The sequence below is a fragment of the Lissotriton vulgaris genome, chromosome 7 (genome assembly GCF_964263255.1).
Source record: "Lissotriton vulgaris chromosome 7, aLisVul1.2, whole genome shotgun sequence".
In the NCBI taxonomy this organism is placed as follows: domain Eukaryota; kingdom Metazoa; phylum Chordata; class Amphibia; order Caudata; family Salamandridae; genus Lissotriton; species Lissotriton vulgaris.
Genome location: NC_141695.1, coordinates 363629074 through 363647331, shown reverse-complemented (window position 1 = coordinate 363647331; position 18258 = coordinate 363629074). Strand labels below are relative to the sequence as shown.

The following is an 18258-nucleotide window of genomic DNA, read 5'->3' as shown; positions in this document are numbered from 1 at the left end:
TGCCTGGCTGCCTGAAGGCAGTAGCTGCAACTTGCACTAGTCTAGAGCAAAGTGAATGCATTGTTATGGGACATCCTGTAACTGTATATGTTCCACATTCAGTTGTGATTCTGCTAACCAGGACCAAGACTCAGTATCTCACACCAAGTCGGCTGACTAAATATGAGAGAATCCTTGTAGGTGCAGAAAATGTGATAATTTCCCGATGTAACATACTGAATCCAGCAACCTTGTTACCAAACACCCAAAGTGCAGAAGTTGAGGGTGAAATTGAGCATAATTGCATTGACCTAACTGAATTTAGCACTAAGCCACGACCTGATATAAAAGAAACAGATTTGCCAATAGAAGATCTTGAAATGTTTGTGGATGGCTCATGCTTAAGACATGAGGATGGGGGCCTGAGTGCTGCCTATGCTATAGTCACTCTGGAAAAGTCACTAGAAGCCTCCTATTTAAGTGAAATACAATCTGCACAAGTAGCTGAATTGATTGCATTGGCTAGAGCCTGTAAACAAGGGAAAAACAAAAGAGTAACCATATATACTGACAGCCAGTATGGTTACGGGGCTGTGCATGACTTCGGCCAGTTATGGCTGCAAAGAGAATTCATGACTTCCTCAGGCACCCCTATTAGAAATGGAAAAGTGGTACAGAACTTACTGGAAGCAATCCAGTTACCCAAAGAATTGGCAGTGGTCAAATGTGCTGCTCACAAATCTGGAAATGACGATGTGACAGCTGGAAATAGATACGCTGACCAAATTGCCCAATATTGTGCACAACACAAAATGTCATTAAACATCAAATTGTGGGGAGGCGGAAACAGCAGTCAATTTATGGTGTTTGAGAGTGTATCTACTTGGGAGGAACTGAAAGAGTTGCAAATGGCAGCAGAACCAGAAGAACAGGAAAGATGGGAGAAAGATGTATGTATGCCTAGGGATAGAGATGGTGTCATTGCTTGTAGTATGGTTGCTCCAATGGCCCGACTAACACACGGAGACTCACACATAGGGAGAGATACGATGGTCCGTGTTTTCAAAGAAGTGTGGTACTATTCGAAGTTCAGGAACATTGCAGAGGCACTTTGCCAGAGGTGTTTAACTTGTCAGCAGTTTAACCCTGGGAAGAGAACAGCAGTGGGACAAAGTACGATTGGGAAGGCAGAAGGTCCATTTTTCAGACTACAGGCTGACTTTATCCAGTTACCCATGTGTAGAGGCTACCGGTATGTTTTGGTTATAGTCTGTCTGTTCTCAAGGTGGGTGGAGGCCTACCCAGCAAAGAAAAATGATGCTATTACTGTAGCCAAATTGTTACTAAGGGAACTGATACCTAGGTACGGTTTTCCAGTCACGATTGAATCGAACAGAGGTGGGAATTTTGCCAATGAAATATTAGATGAACTTTACAAAGCGTTCAAAATTACTCAAAAACTGCACTGTGCATACCATCCAGAGGCTTCTGGAATAGTCGAACAGGTGAATGGCACTATAAAGTCAAGATTGGGAAAAATGTGTAACTCTACAGGATTGAACTGGATAGACGCTTTACCCCTTGTCCTGATGGGATTGAGAGCATTCCAGACCGAAAGACAGGCCTGAGTCCCCATGAGATACTAATGGGAAGAGTGATGCAACAGGCATGGGTACCAGGACACAAACTGCTAAGTATTTCTGATGATTTGGTACTAGAATACTGCAAGCAGCTGGGTGACCAAGTGCGTTCTATCTCTCACCAGATTGGGGAGGACGCCGTCGCCTGGCCAACAACTCCAGTCCATAACCTGAAACCAGGTGATTGGGTTATGTTAAAGAAACACACCCGGAAGAGTTGCCTTGCACCAAAGTGGGGAAAGCGCAGACAAGTGATCCTTGTCACCACAACTGCAGTGAAGTGTGCAGGGGTGCCAAAGTGGATCCATGCCAGTCATACCAAGCGGGTAACCGGAGAAGAAGCGACTGAGGCTGAAGTTTGTGCAGCTGAGGGGTCTCCAGATGAAGGTCTGGAACTAGCTGATGTCGATCAACCGAGCACAAGTCTAGACGAATGGTACCCAGCAGACGATCTGATTCTTGATCCAATAAGAACCAGAAAGTACTCCTATCTAGATAGAGAGTGGGATAGTGAGGACGAGACAGGAATTGACAGAGATAATCAGGTCATCGAAATCCATGTCAGACCTGCTGAAGAACAAGGTCAGATAGGGACAGACCAAGTCATCGACACACCTCCAAAGACTCCAGAAACTGGAAAGGGACAGATAGTAATTAGGGCTGAAGTTCATGCGGAAGAAAATCAAGGGTTCGAAGTGCATGAACAGGAACAGATAGAAATAGACGAACGTGTTCAGGAGACCGAGTTTGAAACAGTTGAAAGTCAAAGTCAAATCCAAAGTATACCTGAACAAGGCCAGTTTAGAGACCAGGCAGAAGAAACTGAAGTAAGACCTGAACTAGTCAGACAGGAAGGGACGAAAACACTGTCGAAATAAATGTACCACAACTGAATGAAAATAACAGAGCCCGTGAAGAAAGTCAGATCACAGTGCCAGTTAAAAGACTAAAAAGGAAGAAAAGTGTACCCAGGTACATAAGAAGACTGAAACTAAGATTGAAAACTGTAGAGGAAAAACTAGAAGACCGGAAAAAGGCTGCCAGTGAAAAGGAAAGAGCTGGAGTCCAACCTAAGAGAAGAAGTAGCAGAATAAGAAGACAAAACGAAAACTATCGAGATCCTGAATGGACTTACTTAGTGCTTGAAGAATTTGAAGACCTTGAAATAAGTGACGAAAGTGACGGAGAATTGGTCACTGATCAGGGTTCCGAAGAAGAAGACCCAACCTGAAGGTTAACTTGCGTAAGCTACCTGTGAAAAGAAAAAAAGAGGGGATGGAAAACTTCTGTTGAGCCACAATGTCTGATTCAAGTGTGAATGGAAGACCTAGAAAGAATTGCTGTAAAACATGCTGTAAAATATGCTTATGTAGTGTAGCAATAGTACTGATAGTATGGATAGGACTAACAGTCTTAATCCCGTTCATATTAAGTAAAGATTCTAACCTGTATCCTACTAAACAAGTGACAGAGGACTCAGACATTCAACTGACAGAAGAAACACCACGAAGCGTAGAAAGACATGAGAATACATTTAGCCTGAAACAAACTAGACCTGACTTAGATGCATCAGATGAGGGAGGACTACATTATCACAGAATTAAGAACAGAACACATTTAAATGTATTTGCAAACCTTTTAGTACACTATGTAGAAGCTATGGAAATAGAAGACTGTTATGTCTGTATGAAACTACCCACTTCTGTAGCTGAAGGTGTGACCTATCACTATTTACCCCTAACCTATAGAATTTCCTGTAGTATTTTAGCAAGCTTATTTTACAGAAGCACCCTACAGTATTACTATTCAAACGCTGACGTCATTTTTTCTGAACTTCCTATTGGGGGAAACCTGAATATTGTACATACTAAAAGTGATGTGACTCGTTATATGGGAGAATATTTTCTATAGGCGACATAGATTTAAATGACAAAAAACACAGTTGATGGACAGAATGTAGAACAATGTCATAAATTCACCCCAGTACAAGGATCTGGGCCTAAATCCATCATTTTTTTGCACTCCACACCACTCTGGGTTAGACACTGGCTATGTGCAAATCAGCTCTGACCCTGTGCCTCATGGGAACAGTCCAATTTGGTTTGGGAAAGACATGGCCTGGTAGTTCGGACTGGACTGTTCCCATGAGGCACAGGGTCAGAGCTGATTTGCATATAGCCAGTGTCTAACCCAGGGTGGTGTGGAGTGCAAAAAAAATGATGGATTTAGGCCCAGATCCTTGTACTGGGGTGAATGTATGACATTGTTCTACATTCTGTCCATCAACTGTGTTTTTTGCAATTTTCACCCCGAGTGTGCTGGGTATACTCAGACGTGAGTCCCAGGCTCTCCACACCACTGGAGTCAAGCTATCCAGGCTGATGAAGGCTGATAGCCAGAAACTGGTCCTTAGATGCTTGATTCCGGTCTGGGAAAGACATGGCTTGGTAGTTCGGACTGGACTGTTCCCATGAGGCACAGGGTCAGAGCTGATTTGCATATAGCCAGTGTCTAACCCAGGGTGGTGTGGAGTGCAAAAAAACGATGGATTTAGGCCCAGATCCTTGTACTGGGGTGAATGTATGACATTGTTCTACATTCTGTCCATCAACTGTGTTTTTTGCAATAGATTTAAATGAAGCACACAGAAATAATTTGACCTGTTCATTACATGAACAAGAAATTTTTTTTTTTAAAATGGCAGAGAAAAGAAGGGACAGTTTCCAAAGAAAGGCAAATGATAAAAGACAGAGAACTCCTTAATGGGCAGAAAACATGGAAAGCACCTCAAATGGTGAAGCTAATCCTGCACTGTTGTTGGACTTCGAAAGAAAGGGGAAACTGTGTCTTCACAGAGAAAAGACTAGCTATTATAACAATGTATTCATCGGTTCCAGTGAGTGCAAACACAAGTATAAGGTAATTGGACGTTGGGGATTCAAAAATGGGTCAGAACCTGTGTTTCCTGGAATATATTATATATGTGGAAACAGGGCTTATTTCAAATTGCCAGATCACTGGTATGGAAGCTGCTATTTTGGCATTGTCTTCCCGAAAATATACCATGTGAATGACGCCACTGGAAGCAATGAAAATACTAATGGTTTAGTACGCAGTAGAAGAGAGAGTGTAGGAGAAATAATAGGTGATATATTTAGTGCATTGATACCTGGAGTGGGAGTGGTTCTGAATACACATCGAATTTGCAAATTGTCTACAGTAGTGGATCGGTTATCCACTGACTCTGCTGCTGGATTGCTGATGGTCAATACCGAATTGGTTGCGATCAGATCAATGGTTTTACAAAACCGTCTTGCTCTTGATACCTTATTAGAAAAAGAGGGCGGAGTCTGTAGAATGTTGAAAGCGCAACATTGTTGCACTTACATTCCGGACAAGAGCATTGAAATTAAGAAATACGTGAGAAACATAACTAATTTGGAAAAAGAACTCAAATCACTGGAGGTTGACAGTGCCTGGAAGAGACTAACTGATTGTCTCTCCTCAATAGGTAGTTGGTTTTCTAACATAGGTAGAAGTCTCGTGGGTAAAATACTGATGCCAATGGCTGGAATAAGTTTGATTGTGCTGATTATAATAATTTGCTGCAAATGTCAAAAATGCAGAAAAAAGTATACTGTGAATAAAAGGGGAGTGAAAAGGAATGTTGATGAACTGGAATTAGAAGAGCTGAGGAAGTACATTTACAAGAGAGCCAAGAATTCCCATCCTAATAAGGATGCAGAAAAAAGGCTCAATAATAAGTTCGTGGAGATTGAAATGAATGAGATCTGAAAGAAAAAGTTGGCATCTGTTTCCATTAATAGTGATGATAGTAAATATCATCAAAGAGGGGATTGATGGAGCAAGGATTCGCACGAAAAGCGACTTGCTTGCATTCAAGAACCTCACTTGATCAATAATGTTATTAACCAACCTGTTTCGTGTATTAATATCGCACTTTCACAGAGCACGCGGGTGTCCCAGAGACGCTTGCTTATGTGTTTTCTAATCCTAACAAAGCTTGCACACTGACTGGTCGCTGCTATGCGGGATTTCAGTCTGCGCATGCGTCGGTCATACCCATGTGATGTGACGCACTCGTAGTTCTGGAGGGATTTTTTCGCACATGCGCATTATAGCAAATATGGCCGCTTTGTTTATAACATGCATCTTGCTTGCTGCTGCTGCTTTTGCTCAGCTGTCTATTTCTGCTTAACCTCTAACGCTATAGATAATATAAAGTAAGGGGGTGCAGTGTAGCTAATCATGGTATACAGTGTAATTATTTTTTCTGTGTTTCTAATTTGTTTTCGCTTACTTTTCATGTACCGCGTATTTGCGGGCCTGGGAGTGGGTAGCCCCTCCATCTTGGAAATCTGAAAGGAACCGATCACATGACAAGAGAACCTAGTCTTGCAGCAGTGGAACTCAGCCAGCTGGCTACCAAACCTGAGATGCTCCTGGGAACCTGCACTCTGACCTAGCGAGAAGAAACTGTATTACACCTAAAAGTGTTACGAAATTGATAGTCCACTGTCTGCCCTATTGTTCTCTTTACACGTATGCCATGGGAACTGGAATGTAAGGGGTGGGTTCGAAATATCGCATATTAATTATGAGAACACCGAATTCTAGGTGGTGACAATGACCTAACCACCTCTCTTGTCCAATCCAAAGTTGGGGATCCTGTCATTTGCAACATTTGTGGGTGGCCCACTTACCCGAAAACAGTATAACTAGCCTAGTTTTAGATAGAGAAATTGTCTGACTTGTCCGAGTAGCTGACCTGTCACCGACCCTACGAACTCTATAGGTGATTGATACAGAGAGCTGCGGAGCACTCTGTCCATAATTTCCACAAACTCCAAGGGGTGGAATAGTCTTAAGTGCTGGCGAAGCACTTTGCTGGGAGATTCGAGAACCCAATCGGGGTTATTGGCAGATTTCGTGCAGAGAGGGAGTAGCGCAGGCGTTGCATCCGAAGCTGCAGGTGTTGGTCGTACCCTTTGATGAGCCCAGTCCTGATCCAAATCCTGAGGAGTATCCTGTCCTGACTGTCCATGAGCTGTACCTGCTCGCTTACTGGCATCCTAAGTCCTTGAGGGTCTTTCTCCTCGCTTTCCCAAACTGACCCGTGGCCAGGGTTAGTCCTCATTTCCATCCTAGGTAAATATATCTGTGGGTGTCCGTCTAACTTTACTTTTCCTTTTCTCTTTTTGAATAAAGCATCATTGCCTATGTTATTTTCCCTGTCTCTTCTAGAAGGATTTTTACATGCAAATTGTTTTATTAGTTATGTTCCATTTTTCCCCTTACCTGTAGGATATTAATGAACTGTTTACTTAATTAGTGGGATTTATTCTCACCTTCTGTTAGAAAATATTGTTTCAATCAGTAGATAAAATAAGGTCTCTTTTTACAGCCTTAGTTTAAGCCTATAAACTGAATAGTATGTTCCTTGTTACCCTTTTCCTTTAGTTTTCTGACATTCAATAGTGCTCGCTCTCATTCATAGTTACATTATAGTTCTGATTCAAGTTATTGATATTTTAATCTGTATCAATTTTATTCTCATGGCATATGGACTTTAATTTTTGCTATATAAAGCCTTGAAAACCCTTCAGGTGTCTGTGGTTATTACAAAAGGTATAAAGTGTTATTTAAATGTACAAGGCATTCAGGTTAGCCTTATCTCCTACCCCTGCTTACTCCTGATTCATCGGGAAACTTAGGTACCTGTGACAAGAATTGGCAAGTCAGGTACAACAGAATATTAATAGTAAAAGAAACATAAGTATTACTGATGGTGATGTGTAAGCTCGCCCGATTCACAGGAATACAGTGATAAACATGTTATGGGCCTAAGTGCGTACAAGTTGGTGAAATAAAGAGTCGGGCGACCTGGGCGCTCTATCAGGCATGAACACCGTATGCATAAACATCCTAACATAAACGCATTATGTCATAGGCATCACAATAGGCATAGACACATTAGGAATAAACCACATTAGGAATAAACACATTATGCCTAAAACATGAGTACTGCACCCCAGTACCACAGATAAAGTGCACAAAGCACCTTAGCAGACACACTGAAATGACCCCAGATGAACTGGCCTTCTCTGGGGCCCAAAGGCTCTTTGTCCTAAATGTCAGGGCTCGTAGATGCTAATGCAGCAAAATCACGGTGCACAATGCGTTGGGGCAGAGGAGTGTATCTCACTCCCTCATCATCAGAAAGTAAAAATAATGCCCCACATTGTAGCTGCCCGCTCTCTCTCGTGGTGCAGCTGGAAATTAGGCCCTGGCACCTCTGTTTCCCCTAAATCCCCACTAGAACTCTACCACAATTGTCCCCAATGTGGCAGCTGTCTCTCACGGTGCAGCTGTGATTATGAGGCCTGGTACCACTGTACCCTTTTGAGCCCCACTCCAGGACTCCTAAATACAAACTGGCCCCGGGACTCTCCAATACAAACTGCTCCCCAACAAGGAATTTAGCCTCAGCACTTCAGTGGCCCAAGAGTCCCTCTCGTCAGGACTCTAGCAATCACAGTGACCCCTGCACCGGGACTCCTCTGGTGTAGCTTCCGCACCAGAAAAAAAGGCTCACGTACAGCCCCACTCACCGGGGTTGGTTCTTCTGACTGAATCTGCGACACACCGCCCTGTTTGGGACACCAGTCTCACTTCTGCAGCTACCGGGGCACAGAAAGCTCCAATTGCATGACTCCCTCGATCAGGCTTCCACAAAACCTGACTTCCGAGGCTCTCTTGCAGTCACCGGAGGGGTCTTGCTCTCTCTCTAATTGGCCAATTCCGCGGAGCTCTCTCCAGCTCACGGGGGCCCTGCCCAGGACCAGGCTACAATGGCCTGACTCAAGTAGCACCACACGGGGCTCTGGCATCGTCTCTCCTGCCGGCCCACCTACAACCAAAAAACGAGTCGCACCTGACTTCTGTTTTTGCTGTTCTCTGTGGCGGCTTCACTCCGGGAGGCACTATGACACAGGGTAGGCTCCCGCTTTGGTTTTGATCCGCACGAAATGCGGGGTGGGCACCCGCTCCACAAATAATGGGACCAGCATGAGGGTGGGCTCCCACTAAACAAATAAAGGCACCATCATGCGGGTGGGTTCCCCCTTCTCGCAACATAAAGGTGGGGTGGGCTCCCACCTCTAAACGCACACCAATGTGGGGTAGGCTCCCTTTCTTCTAAGCAGTGGCAATGCAGGCTGGGCTCCCGCTCCTTCCAGCAACTCGGGGTAATCTCTACGCTCGGGATTCCCTCTGCAGGCACTTCGCAGCACAGTGCTGCACGGCCCCACATTCCTCCTTTCCTGGAATCTGGATACAGTGCTTCACAAGGCGCTAGGGGCCACAGCTCCAAAGAGCAAAGTTTCAGGGGCACAAGGCCAGACCCAGGCAGGCCAGCTCACAGGGCCCTCCAGCAGGGAGGCAGTCCCTCATGAAGGTACCTCCTGGAGCCCAGCAGCAGCTAGTCCTCAAAAGCACAAGGAAGCCCACTTTTCATGAGGTCACAGCCCCAATATTTATACACCACTTTTGCTTTGTCTGCCCTGGCACAGGGCTTGGGCAAATCCAGCCTCAACTCATTCTGGGGGGTGTGGAGCCCTTTGCTTACAGGGCTCCCACCCTCCTTTGTCAGGTTGGGGCTGTCATCAGCAACACCACAGGTGGGCGGAGCCAGCATTCATCTAGGCAGGGACAGACCTATTCAGGGTCAGGGGACTACTCCTCCCACTACTCCAATTGCAGATCTCTCATTCAGCCTAGCACTGACTCACCGTGTCCTCCCTGGAGCCACACACACCTCACCAATCCCTGTCACTCCAAAGGCAGACATGCAATCCACATCAGACAGGCAGACACATAGCACCAAGAAATGCCTAATTCTTGAAGTGGCATTTCTAAAATAGTGATAATAAATCTGCGCACACCATAGTGCAGCATTTATTATTACTATTCCCACCATACCAAACTTGAACACGCTCCTCCTCTCATATCAGGAATAACCACTGAAACACTTATCAGGGAATCCCCAATGCATTCCTATGGGAGGAGAGCCTCACAGCAGTGAGAAATCAAAATGGCTGTTTGTTACTACCAGGACATGTCACACACTTAAGGTACATGTCCTACCTTCTACCTACAATTCACCCTGCCCATAGGGCTAGCTAGGGCCTACCTTAGGGTTGACTGAGGTGCAGTAAAAGGGGGGTCACAGACATGGCACACACTTTAGGTGCCACGTAATAGCGGCAGTAACACTGCACGCACAGGCCCTGCAATGGCAGAGGACTGAGACGGGTTTGAAAGGCTACTTAGGTGGGTGGCGCAATCAGCACGGCAAGCCCACCAGCAGCATTTAATTTACCAGCTCTGGGTATCTGAGATACCACTTTACAAGGGACTGACAGGTAAATTATATAAGGTGTAGACCAATCTTAAAAAAAAAAAAAATTAATTTCTTTTTATTAACATTCATCGACATAAAACATACAATACAGTGGAATCAGGATTATCATATGCAGCGACAACAATAGGCAATCACTAAGTATAACTTCATACTGTAGGGACAATCTACGGGTGAGGGCATCATCCTGCTCAATACTACGCTGTGGAAGGCACATGTCCCCTCCGTATGCGTTCCATGGGCTCCAGATTCGAGACCATTTTTTTGGTCAACCCCGGGCTACATAGACCGTCTTCTCCCAGTGCATGCAACAATCAAAATCTTTTTTCCAGGCCTCTACGGTGGGTGGCTACACCTCTCCCCATAATTGTGCAATGTTCCTCCTTGCAACATCAACCCCAGTGTAACCCACTGTGTGTGATGTTTATTCAAATCTATAGGCTCCCATATGTTCAGAAGGCACCTACATGCCTCCGGGTGAAGGACTACAGTGAGCATGTTACATATTATATTGTGTATTTTTCTCCAGTAGGATTGCATATGCTCGCATTCCCATATAAAGTGCATGAAGGTGCCTAAGTGGCCGCACCTTCTCCTACACTCTCCTCCTTCAGCCCTTCCCATCTGCACCAGTCGGGGGCCTGTAACATATACTCTATGGAGACTTTTGAGTTGTACCAACCTAAGTACTGCCGGGATTGCTTCCACTCTCAGAGAAGATTCTGCCTCCTGCCATTCTTCATCATCCAATTCGATACCATCTCATACCCATTTCTCCCATAGGGTTTGGAGGGGGTCTGTCATATTGTTTATTAACTTCTTATATATTAATGCTATAGGTTTCTCCGGGCAGGTGACCATCCAGCACTCTATCTTCCAGTGGGGAGGACTCAGGCGGGGAAGAGCCCTACGGGAGAAGCGAATGCAGTGCATGGCAGACTTGTTTTTATCGAAAAAGTTCTGGGTCGACTAGCTCGTGTTGTTGCTATAGAGTGGTAAAGCACCTCACTTTGCCCTTCTCCCACATGTCTTTATCTTGCGAGATTCCAATCAGGTCCCACCTATCGAATTTGTCCGATTTCCATAGGCAACCCAGCCTCTCCGAGTCCCACAAGGGAGTTTCTAAAGTCAGTTTATGTCCCCACCCGAGTGATTTAGTTACAACATGCTAGACGTCTACCGAGTGTTTGGTAGTGCCTGTCAGATGGAATTGGCCAGGTTTGGAGTAGAGTGCTCTATTGAAATTCCCCCCTGGGAGGAGCCAACTATCCATATTATATCCAGGGTCATCTGGGCTACCACAGGTGCCGTGATTGACGGCTGCAAGGTGTGCAGTCCAATAATATTTCTGGATGTCTCGGAGGCTAATGCCTCCATCTTATCAGTTTAATGTGAGCTTGTTTAGGGCAATGCGTGGTTTCTCGTCCCTTAGCAAGTCCAGCTGGAGGCCCTCAATTTCTTTACCATATGTCAGTGGCACAGGAGCTAACAAATTTTGCAAGGCATACAAGAAACGGGGTAAGGACATCATTTTGCAAAGAGCTTCTTTGCCCAAGAGTGACAGGGGATGAGACTTCCAACTAGCTATATCCTATTTCAACCTCAATAACGGAGGGAGAAGATTGCGATTGTATCAGAGTGTTTGGTCTAAGGAGATGAATATTCCCAAATATTTGAAGCCCACAGCGCTAATCTGTATTGTGCAGCCTCGTGGTGGGTCTCCCTGAAGGACGTAGAGATGGGACTGATTCCAATTGATGGAAAACCCGGGATATCTGCCGAAAACTGCAAGAATGTCCAGGACTGACACCAGGGACCTCTTGGGGGAGGCCTGATACAATAGTATGTTGCCCGCATAAAGCGAAATGCTGTCTTCCCAATCAGGGGACCAATGCAGTCCTCCTATTATTGGGTCCCTCCGGATCCAAACCAGCAGTGGTTCCAAGGCCAAGGCAAACAGGAGAGGTGAAAGCTGACATCCCTGATGGGTTCCTTGACTCAGGGTAAGCGTGTCTGATCTTTTGTTATTGACTACAACCTGCGTCATGGGCCTATTATACAAGAGGCGTGCCCATTGAATGAAGCCCGGACCAAACCCCATTTTTGCGAGTACGGACAGGAGATAGGACCATTCGACAGTATCAAATGCCATGGTCGCATCCAAGGATACAATTATGGCTGATTCGGAGATCGTGGCTGCTCTACCCAGAACTCCATGGACTCTACGCAGGTTCAGTGCTTTGTTTAGGTGCGGCATGAAGCCTGATTGATACGGGTGCACCAGGCTTGTTATATTTTTAACTAGGCGATTAGCCAGGACCTTGGCAAGAATTTTGGGTTCCAAGTTGAGGAGCGAGTTCGGTCTGTATGATGCGAAGTCAGTTTTGGTTTTACCCTCCTTATGAATGGTGACTATGGTGGCCACTCTTTGATATATTGGCAGTATCCCCTTTTCCTAGCTTTCCTCAAACATTGCTTTTAAATAGGGTGTTAACTTGTCGGGCCTGAGCTTATGCAGCTCAATAGGAATGCCGTTTGGGCCAAGGGCTTTTACTGAGTTCAATGATCTAATTGCCTGTGCTATTTCGTCCATCGTTAATGTACTGTCTAGAAAATCATGGTCCTCTGCAGAGAGGGTGGGCAGCGTTATGCCTTGCAAGAGCTCGGAAGAGTCTTCTTCAATGTCTGGTGCCCCGTAGTGTACACCTCACTAAAGTGTCTAGCAAATCGTTTTGTGATATCCTGTGGGTCTGTTATGGAAGTGCTACCTGTATCCCTGAGTTCTGGAACCAGCCGGCTCACCCACTCTCTTTTATCAAGTCAGGCGATTAGTTTCCCCGCCTTATCCCCCAGGTCATATGTTCTTCTGAGTTTTTCCCTCCCCAGGACTTTAGCCCTGTCGGTCACTAGGTCTCTATATTCGTCTTGCTTAAGTTGCAGCACATGAAGCCTCTCTTGCGTTGCCTCAGTTCCAATTTCCCCTTCTAGTCAATAGATCTATTCCTCAATTTCTGAGATCTCTTTCCTTTTGCCTTTCTTCTGTCCAGTTATTAGAGATAGGGCCTGGTCCCTGATCACTGATTTAAAGGCTTTCCATAGAGTGTGTGAGGAGTCCACTGTCCCCTCGTTTTCTCGAAAGTAGTTGTCCATGGCTTTGACGAGACACTACGGATTATGGGGTCCCGGAGTTACCAAAGGCTTATCGGGGCAAGTATCCCCACTCTTACTTGGTTGAGGACCATGTGTACCCACACCGGGAAGTGATCAGAAATGCCCCTGGCTAAGTGCCGAATTTCACGAATGTGCGCTATTTGTGGGCCAGGTATTAGGATATAGTCTATCCGGAAAAGGCTATGATGACCCCTGGAGTGGAAAGTTTGTTGTATTTTGTCAGGGTTATGTGTTCTCCACCAGTCAGCCAATCTCAGGGCCTCAATAAAGTCTGGCAGCAAACGAGAAGAGGGCCTATTTCACGTGGAGGCTGGCGGTCCAGCGTACCTGAAACCACAGAGTTGAAGTCGCCATCAAGTACTAGTAGACTTTACGGCACTGAAAGCAAGATGGCGCCCAGGTCTTTAAATGTGGTAGCCTGTAGGCCAGGTGGTATGTAAACTGACATGAGTGTTATGGTACACCCTTCCCATGAGCCCGTAACTCCTATGTACCTGCCCCTATCATCTGTCCATGTGGAACTTATGGTGAGGGGGAATGAGTTTTTCATCATAATACTAATGCCTCGTGAGCTAGTTGTGAACCCCACATGCGCTACCATTTTGTATCCCCATCAGTGCATTGCCGTACAGGAGTTTCCTACCAAGTGCGTTTCCTGAAGCATGATATTGTCAGGGTCTGCCTTTTAATATATTGAAGGACCACACTGCGTTTGATTTTATCCCCAAGCCCGTTAATATTCCCGCTCAGTATTCTAGCACTCTTGTCCCACTGTGTACTCATTGGGTCCAGAATAAGTCTTTGTATCCTCTGCCACGATGCCAATATGCGCTGTCGATGTTAAAAACCACAACAAAAAACAAACACAAACCCCTAACCCAACAACCCCACTCCCTGCTTTCCTGCACTCTGGGCGTCGAACTGCCCATTTTAAAACTTGCAGAGTGCCTGTCTCCCTCAAGGTGAACCAAAGGTAGAAATATGTGGGGCGCTGCCCTCCGTCCCTCTTTCCACTCCTCCCCTTCAGCAGCCATACGTTCCCCATGTAGAGTCACGTTCAATAGTTCTAATTTTAAGTGACTGGGAGAGGAGTCCCATCGGACGTCGGCTGTGATGGGCCCCAGGTATTTGTCTCAACATGACTGTGGACCTTTTCTGATCCAAGGAGGCCCCCTCATTTCATGCCCTTTCATCTTCTGGTCTGGGAGGCTGATTCCTCGCCACTGCTACGGGCGTTGAGATTTCGCTCTGTCTGGCTCTCAAGCCAGTATGAGACAGTCTGGTTGTTCGAAGAACCAAGCTCGTACTCTGCCTCTACACGAAGATGCACTGGGAATAGCATTGCATACTTAAACCCTCCCTCTCTGAGCTTCCTTTTCACCTCCATGAATCTTTGTCTCTGCCTCTGTACCATTTGCATGAAATCCGGGAAAAAGGTTATTACGGCATTGTCATAACGAAGTGGGGGTCTTTACTTGGCGTTCTGAAGGATTACATCCCTGTCTCGAAAATTCAAAACTCTTGCTAACATCGGGCGTGGGGGGGCCCCGGCTTTGGACGTCCACCAGGGACCCTATGCGCCTGTTGGATGACAAATAATTTACTGAGGCCCTTGGACTGCAGATAGTTCAGTATAAGTTCCTCCACAAAGTGGTCCAAGGCTTGCCCTTATGCTCTCTCTGGCACCCCCAGTATGCGTATGTTGTTCCACCGAAGGTGCCCTTCATAATCGTCCAGTTTTTGTTTTGTAAATTTGCGGAAGGTTTGAGGGCTTGTATCTCTCCTTGTATTTGCGTGACGTCACCCACTAGGCTTGTTGCAGTGATTTCTACTTGTTTGACTTTCTCATTGATTTTGGTGAGAGCTGCTCTGATTAGGTTTAGTTCCATCGAGATTGATTCCATTTTATGCTCTAAGGTGGTCCTGATTCCAGATATAGCAATAATGACATCTTTCAGAGTCAGTTCCTGGCTCTCTCTTCCCTGGTCACCTGTAGATTTGCTTCCTACTTGGAGTTCCTGCAGTGAGTCTTTAGTGAGGGTGTAGCGATCAAGTTTATTTGTTTGGACTGTCTTGGAACCTTTTGCCCCTGTTGCTTTGGGTTTATCAATTTTGTGTCTTCGCAGGCCTAGGACTCTGTCACTCAGCCTTTCTCACCGTCTGTCCCCCGCAGTGCATAGGTCGGTTTAATGTCGGAGCCCTATCATAGGCCGTCAATCTTCGATATGACTGTAGGGTGAAGGATCAGTGGGGGGGAGGTAGTACTCTCCGTCCCTCAAGCACTTGCCTTCTGAATCAGTGGTAGTCCTGAGCGGTAGTTACGGCCCTCCACTGCGGGTCGTGATGCGTGTCAACTGTGGCGCAGTTAGGCCTTGTGTGCTCACAACCCCAAAGGGTTCCACCACCAGGCCATTAAAAGGTGCCTTAGTCTCCCTCAGTTATTGGCAGGGCCTCTTAGCGATTACGGGCTCCGACACACGCTGTGCGGAGATTCCCCGTTCAAGTAAAGGCAATCACTGTCCTCTTGCCTACGCCACCTTGGTTTTGAGGGAAAGGTCGGCAACAAGAGGGGGCGGGGGAAATCACAGTCGCTCCCCAACCCGAAATCCGGCACCCTGTCTCTCACTACTGCCTCCTCTGATGCGCATTAATGGTCCCAGTACCATTATCGGGCTACATGGGCCCCTCTCACTCCGCTTCTGTCTGGCTGGGCTCCACTCTTGGCGCCGTTAATACCTCTCAGTCAGCTGCCTCAACTAATCGATGGTTCAGTGTGTGTGACAGGACACGTTGACGTCAACGCTCTACTTTTTTTGTTTTCACGGGGTCCGGGGTTTTCAACTGCGTTGGGCCTCACCTTCCAGTCACCTTTACCCTCTGCCTGCATTCGAGTCCCCGGCTCCGGCGCGGTCACAGGATGTCAATGAACGGAACCTGTAACTCCGGGAGTATGCAAACTGTAGACTCGTGAGTCTTTGGGAGTGGTGCTGCTAGATTGCCACTGTTTTTGTACTACTTATAGAAGAAGGAAATCAGAAAATAAAGAGAAAAGGAACATTGAAATGGACTTGTTGCTTTACTAATATGGTCACTGCCCTATAAACAGTATGGACTGGTTTTTGTGTACTTCAGCATTTGTGTATACATGTTTAGCTCTATAGAGAAGTTTCTCTTTAGAGCTTGTTTCCTCCAAGGTGGCAGGAGGATCTTTGCGTGGAGAGCACCAGACTATATGATAGATTTTTTCTTATACTATTATCTGGTGGACCTTATAGATTGAAGGGAATTCGCAACTAGGCATTGCCACTGTATGTGCGTATAATAATCACTGGAAATAATAACACTGGGACTGGTTTCGGGGTAACATGCTTCATCCTCTAGGCTAGGTTGAATCCAGTGGCAAAGTGAGCAAGGGACCCATGTCTGAGCATACCCTGCCAACTTAGGGCAAATACAAGGAGATGATGGATGGAGAGCAAAAACTTTTCAAACACTCACCCCCAGTCCCAGATCTGGGTTGAATCCATCATTGTTCTTTAGCTAAATTTGCCACCACAGTTCAGACCCAGCCATGTGCATATCAGTCTTGACCAGGTTCCTCATCGGAACAGTCTAGCCATAAATGCCAAGCCAGGTCTTCCCTATACCGCAAACAAGCATCCTGGAACTGGTTTCAAGGTAACACTCTTCACCAGCCAGGCTTGCTTGAATCCACTGCCAAAGTGAGCAAGGGGCCCATGTCTAGACATACCCTGCCAACTTAAGGCAAACAACTCAAACACATGGAGATGATGGACAGAGTGCTGAAACCTTTCAGACACTCACCCCCAGTCATAGATCTGGGTTGAATCATTCATCGTTCTTTAGCTCACTTCGCCACTCCAGTTCAGATGCAGCTAACAGCAAATCAGTCTCGACCCTGTTCCTCATGGGAACAGTCCAGCCCGAACTGCCAAGCCAGGTCTTCTCTACAGCGGAAACAAGCATCCTGGGATCAGGTTCGAAGTAACACCCCTCATCAGCCAGGCTAGCATGAATCCAAAGCCAAAGTGAGCAAGGGACCAATGTCTGGAGGTACCCTGCGAACTTAAGGCGAACAATGCACGCACAAGAAGATGATGGATGCAGGGCTGAAATGTTTGAGACACTAAACCCCGTCAAAGATCTGGGTTGAATCCATAATCGTTCTTTAGCTCACTTCGCCACCCCAGTTCAGTCCCAGCCGTATGCAAATCAGTCTTGACCCTGTTCCTCATGGGAATAGTCCATCGCTAACTGCCAAGCCAGGTCTTCTTTGGACTGGAAACAAGCATCCTGGGACGTGCTTCGGAGTAACACCCCTCATCAGCCAGGCAATCTTGAATCCAGTGGCAAAGTGATCAAGGGGCTTACTTCTGGGCATACACTGCAACTTATGGTGTACAAAGTAAACACAAGTAGATGATGGACGGAGCACTGAAACTTTTCAGACATTCACCCCTAGTCACAGATCTGGGTTGAATCCATCATTGTTCTTTAGCTCACTTCGCCACCCCTGTTCAGACCCAGCCATATGCAAATCAGTCTTTACCCTGTTTCTCATGGGAACAGTGCAGCCCAAACTGCCAAGCCAGGCCTTCCCTGGACTTGAAACAAGAATCCTGGGACCGGTTTCGGGGTATCTCCTCTCATCAGCCAGGCTAACTTGAATCGAGTGGCTGCTCACTGCAGATGAAATGAGTGGCAAGCAATCCATTAGCGCTGACTGGAGAGCTGTCCTACCATTTTAAGAAACATTAAAATAAAAAAGAGGAGAAGAAGGAAATAAATGAAAGGAGAAATTAAAAAGTATAGTATTAGCCAACCATTGCTGCCACTGAAGCACTCTCATTTTCAAGATAGGCTTGATAGAAAATGCCTTCATTTATAGGGTAAGAGACCCAATAACTGACACAGAATGAACTATTAACTCATGCAGTTCGCTTTCATTGATGAAAGCAGAGTGTAAATGACACTCAGACAGAACAATAAATGGTAGAACAGAGCGGA

The 18258-nt window shown here is 46.1% G+C and overlaps 1 protein-coding gene across 6 annotated transcripts in view; it reads right to left on the bottom strand.

Annotated features, from left to right (window-relative positions):
* Positions 1–18258, bottom strand: part of LOC147701649 (immunoglobulin superfamily member 1-like) — a 932114-nt gene that overhangs the window by 613716 nt on the left and 300140 nt on the right. The window contains exon 3 of one of the 6 annotated variants that reach the window (XM_086930280.1): positions 2755–2871. The exons of the other annotated variants lie outside the window; for them this stretch is intronic. The gene's annotated coding sequence lies outside the window, so the exon portion shown is untranslated. The remainder of the gene's footprint in view (positions 1–2754; positions 2872–18258) is intronic. 6 annotated transcript variants of the gene reach the window in all.